The sequence below is a fragment of the Aegilops tauschii genome, chromosome 1, assembly GCF_002575655.3.
Source record: "Aegilops tauschii subsp. strangulata cultivar AL8/78 chromosome 1, Aet v6.0, whole genome shotgun sequence".
NCBI classification, from domain to species: domain Eukaryota; kingdom Viridiplantae; phylum Streptophyta; class Magnoliopsida; order Poales; family Poaceae; genus Aegilops; species Aegilops tauschii.
Genome location: NC_053035.3, coordinates 326930042 through 326936041, shown reverse-complemented (window position 1 = coordinate 326936041; position 6000 = coordinate 326930042).

The following is a 6000-nucleotide window of genomic DNA, read 5'->3' as shown; positions in this document are numbered from 1 at the left end:
TAGTTTGACTATATGCATTGTGGTGCATTTAGTTTTTCATAAACGCTATAGAATTGACATCAGTTCTAAGGGGTTTTTCGAGTGAATGCTCTGCGGGACACTGGACTGTTGTGCACAAATCTCAGTGCATTTGTTGGGGAGGCCATTGGGAGGGAACGCCCAGACAGAACACCATCGTCCATTTGTTTGATGCTACATGGGGAACGACCTTCATGAGGGAATTTTTTTCTCCTATATTTTACATCATGGAAATTTCTATGTGTAGCGTGGTAGTTTATTTTTGGTGCACATGGCAAATTTCTAAAGACATGTGTGGAAACTTCCTATTTTACTACATGACAATTCTCCATGCTATAGCATGAAAATTCTCCTCTTTGCAGCATGGCAAATCATGGGTTTGTGGCAACTTTGTCCTATCATAGGATGGCAAGTTCCATTTATAGCCATGTGTGAATCTCTAATGCGCATGATAATTTACTCCCCGGCATGGCGAATTCCTGACAATCTTTCTGCCAGCGTAACAATTTTCTCCTTTCAATATGGCAATTCTTTATACAATAACATGGTAATTGCCGAGCTTTCGTTGGATATGTTTTTTAGGGAACACTCCCTGATCGCACCGCTCACTCAAAAGAGCCTATCGTAGAAAACGTTCGTTCACTCGAATGACCTTCTCGAGGGAAGTCAACACGTTATTGCGGTCTGTTATGTGGGTCCCATCTTCAGGGAATGTTTGATGGCCACTGCATCGTGGATCTCATGCCGCTTATCTTAATGCTTGTTCCTCGACAACATGCAAGCTACAGATAGCTTGTGATGGGATGCACCTCCAATTCTGGGTCCAAGACATCCACGACGCCCTAGGACCTACCACCATGATCCAATATGTGGACCTATGTCGCCTGGTGCACCACAACACTCTTGCTCCAACCCCTGACTAACTGGTCTAACACTTGACGAACTTCAGAGCCTACTATGCCGCCTCGTGCTACATCGCCATGTTTATTGGCTCGCTGCCCGACCCCGAGCTGATGGCTTACTAGGAGGACGTGGGCACCGCTCCGCTTCAAGGTTTTTCTGTGGCCGGCTCTTCGGGACCGATGTTGGACTGTTGATAGGATCGCGCGCTATGGGCTATCCCGTCAGCTCTGGCACAAGGTGCTCTCATGGTGCCGATCCATTGTTGCACCACCATCCCGAGGCCCTCCTCCAGGCGTGGTGGATCAAGACCTGTTCGCTTGCTCCCTCTCCATGCAGAAAAGGAATCCCGACCCCTCTCATTTGGATGTCAATGGTCGCATTCACGACGCCATGCAACCCTTCGTGCATCAACTTCTTCATCTCATCAAGGACGAGACTCGCCTATGGGCTAAGGCTGGTGCTTTTGACTTGGCCAACATCCTTTCTGAGTAGTTCGGATGTGGTAGCTCTAGCGTAGCTCACCTAGCCCCCCTCTCTTCCCGGCTCCTCATCATGGACCTGTGTTAGGGAACTTGTAACATTTTTCTACGCTTCAATCAATGAAAGATACGCAAGCTTCACGTATCCGTGATTTTTTTATCATATACACGGGTAATGCCCCTAACCGTGTAAGCCAATAGTATATATGTAAGGGCATCTCCAACACGAGCCCTCAAAACGTCCGCAACTGTCCGGATCTAGCTGTTAGGGCACACTTTGCCATCCAACGCGGACGCATCTGCCTGTCCGTTTCCCCGCATACCGGAAGCAAATCAGGGGGCTTTATAGCAGTCTAGACCTCCGCCATTTACGTGTCCGACACCCCCGGCTCCTGTATCCCTGTCCGTGAACTGGTGTGGACCAGTCCGTAGACAAATAGTGTGTCCGTTTTAGAGGATGGCTTTGAAGAAGCCCTAAGATTTGATCAACCAGTCTACGAACAAACAGTGTGTCTAACTTAATGAAAGGCGTTGAAGATCGGAAATCCCTTTTGGAGCTCGGGCTCTAGTGAGGTCTCCAAATTCAGATTTGAAATTTCATTGAAATACGTATTTTTACATTTCAAAAAATTCTGAAAAAAATTATAGATATACATGAAGGCATAATACACATGTGTGTAAATTTCCAGTTCAAAATCATTGAAATAAGGACTGCGCAAAAAAGACTAATATGAGGCTGTTTAACACATGATACTATTCATCCTCCCAGGCCATGGATTTGTCTTTTTGTTGAAGGAAATATGCCCTAGAGGCAATAATAAAGTTATTATTTATTTCCTTATATCATGATAAATGTTTATTATTCATGCTAGAATTGTATTAACCGGAAACATGATACATGTGTGAATACATAGACAAACAGAGTGTCACTAGTATGCCTCTACTTGACTAGCTCGTTGATCAAAGATGGTTATGTTTCCTAGCCATAGACATGAGTTGTCATTTGATTAACGGGATCACATCATTAGGAGAATGATGTGATTGACTTGACCCATTCCGTTAGCTTAGCACTCGATCGTTTAGTATGTTGCTATTGCTTTCTTCATGACTTATACATGTTCCAATGACTATGAGATTATGCAACTCCTGTTTACCGGAGGAACACTTTGTGTGCTACCAAACGTCACAACGTAACTGGGTGATTATAAAGGGGCTCTACAGGTGTCTCCAAAGTTACTTGTTGGGTTGGCGTATTTCGAGATTAGGATTTGTCACTCCGATTGTCGGAGAGGTATCTTTGGGCCCACTCAGTAATACACATCACTATAAGCCTTGCAAGCATTGTGACTAATGAGTTAGTTGCGGGATGATGTATTACGGAACGAGTAAAGAGACTTGCCGGTAACGAGATTGAACTAGGTATCGAGATACCGATGATCGAATCTCGGGCCAGTAACATACCGATGACAAAGGGAACAACGTATGTTGTTATGCAGTCTGACCGATAAAGATCTTCGTAGAATATGTGGGAGCCAATATGAGCATCCAGGTTCCGCTATTGGTTATTGACCGGAGAGGTGTCTCGGTCATGTCTACATAGTTCTCGAACCCGTAGGGTCCGCACGCTTAACGTTACGATGACGGTTATATTATGAGTTTATGTGTTTTGATGTACCGAAGGATTTCGGAGTCCCGGATGAGATCGGGGACATGACGAGGAGTCTCGAAATGGCCGAGACGTAAAGATCGATATATTGGACGACTATATTCGGACTTCGGAAAGGTTCCGAGTGATTCGGGTATTTTTCGGAGTACCGGAGAGTTACGGGAATTCGTATTGGGCCTTAATGGGCCATACGGGAAAGGAGAGAAAGGCCCCAAAGGGTGGCCGCACCCCTCCCATGGACTAGTCCGAATTGGACTAGGGAGGGGGGCGCCCCCTTCCTTCTTTCTCCTTCTCCCTTCCCTTCTCCTATTCCAACAAGGAAAGGAGGAGTCCTACTGCCGGTGGGAGTAGGACTCCCCCCTGGCGCGCCCTCCTCCTAGGCCGGCCGCCTTCCCCCTTGCTCCTTTATATACGGGGGCAGGGGCACCCCATTAACACACAATTGATCATTGATCTCTTAGCCGTGTGCGGTGCCCCCCTCCACCATATTACACCTCGATAATATCGTAGCGGTGCTTAGGCGAAGCCCTGCGTCGGTAGAACATCAACATTGTCACCACGCCATCGTGCTGACAAAACTCTCCCTCAACACTCGGCTGGATCGGAGTTCGAGGGGCGTCATCGAGCTGAACGTGTGCTGAACTCGGAGGTGCCGTGCGTTCGGTACTTAATCGGTCGGATCGTGAAGACGTACGACTACATCAACCGCGTTGTGTTAAATGCTTCCGCTATCGGTCTACGAGGGTACGTGGACAACACTCTCCCCTCTCGTTGCTATGCATCACCATGATCTTGCGTGTTCGTAGGAATTTTTTTGAAATTACTACGTTCCTCAACATTTGTACAGGTCGTAACTCAAGGTATTTCATCGTGAATTTTTACACACATGTGAGTTACATCCTTACACACACGCATATTTTTTTTCCAGAATTTTTTGAACCATAAAAGTTTAAATTTGAATTTTTAAAAATAAAGGCCATCATGGAGCTCGGCCTCCAAAACGCCTTTCTCGTTGAATGTTAGAGATATATTTGGGATACTTGTATTTGGTAGTCTAGGATTTGTAATCCGTCTCCTACCTTATCTTCAGGAGAGGCGTCTTGCCCTCCAAGTCTTGTACTCAATATATACTCGCCCTCGAGGCTAAATAATACATCCATCATATTCCGCGACAATCCCTCTCTCTTCCTTCTAACATGGTATTAGCCTAACCGATCCAAACCCTAGCCGCGCCGTCGCTTCCGCTCCGCGCCGCCCCCGGGGCGGTCGGTCTCCATGATCGCCGCCGGGGCCGCGCCGCCCGTACCTAGGGTTCGTCCGTCGGCCGTGTTGGCCGGCTGCCCTAGAGAGTCTTTTTCCTGAGCCCTTGCTCCGAGTTTTTTTCGCTCTCTTGCCGGTCGTTTTTTGATCGGCGTTTTTCTTTTTGTTTTCCGATCTAATCTTGACCGGTTTGCGTCGCCCGCCGCCGCCGTCGACCCCCGTGCGCCTCTACTCCGACCCCGGCATGACCAGCCGGCCTCTCCTCCGACCCGGCAGCCACGCGCGCCGAGGCGGCCCGTCAGGGCCAGCCGCCGTCCGCGCGTCGGTCCGCCCGTTGCCCTGCGCCGGCCGTCACCGCCCTCCTCCGACCGGGACACCTGCATCGCCCCGACCCGGCGGCCTCGCGCCATGCGACGGCCAATCATAGCCGTCGCTCGCGCGCCGGCCCGCCCATCGATCCACATTACCCGCCTCCGCCGCGTCTGCACGGCGGCCGGGCGGTCTACCTCGCCGGCCTTGTCCTCGCCTGCGTCGGGACGGCTGCGTCAGGCTCGTCGGCCGCCTCAACTTGGGCGCCGCTGCTCCGTTGGTTGCTCGGGCCTCGCTGCCCAGGCGCCGGCGTTGCTTTGGCAGCCTGGGTGCCCGTGCTGACAAGCTCGTCCGCACGACGTCCCACGCCGTCCATCGTCGCCGGCTTCATCTCGAACTCCGCTGCCACCACACCTCCACCGAGCGCCGTCCCCGACCTCGCGCGCGATCGGCTTGATCACCCGCTCGCCGCTGCGATCCGCCTCATCTACGCCGCGCGACCGACCTGGCCCGTCGGTTACGCGCGCCTCCGCAGGTCCCGTGAAGATCGCCCCCGAGTTCAGCGCGCCTCTCCACCGATCGAACATCGGGCTGCCGCTGCGTCGCCCCGTCGGGCCGCAGCGCCGCCGCCCCGTGGTTCTCCTCGCGGCTGCATCGACTCATGCGTCGGCGCTGCGTCGCCCCTTCGGGCCGTAGTGTCGCGATACGCGGTCCCCGCCGCCGCCCCGAGGCCGTCCCCGCGGTTGCACCGACTCGCGAACCGCCGTTGTGTCGCCCCTTCGGGCTGCAGCGTCACGGCCCGCGGTCCCCGCCGCGGCCCCGAGGTCTTCCCGTCGTCGCCCCGACCCGCCTGCCGATGCTGCGTCGCCCCGACCCGCCTGCCGATGCTGCGTCGCCCCTTGGGCCGTCGCCGCGGCCCGCGGTCCGCTCCGCCGTCACCGCGCGTCGACCTCCCGTGTTATGCGCCGCGCCGTCTTCCTTGGCGCGGGAACGCCACCGTCCGCGCCGGTCTTCGTCACGCTGTCAGGCTTCTTCGCCTACTTCGAGCACCGCCGCCGCACTCCTAACCTAGCCGCCGCCGCCGCCGTCAGTCCGCCGCCGCCGCTCTTCTTTGGCCGCCGCCGCGGCTACCTCCATAGCTGCCGCCGCCGCCCGTCCACCCTACTTCGTCTTCGTCCAGCACCAGCCCGTCGCCAGCGTCGCCGTCATCTACCCCGACCACTTCGTCTACTCCGACCATCGTTGGTGACATTGGCCCTACGCCGATGGACGCCGCAATCGTCGTCGAGTTCTTCTTTGCTGGCCCCTCCGACTTCTCCGACATGGCGTACAGCTCGTGCAGGTCCCTCGTCTACGCATGCCCGG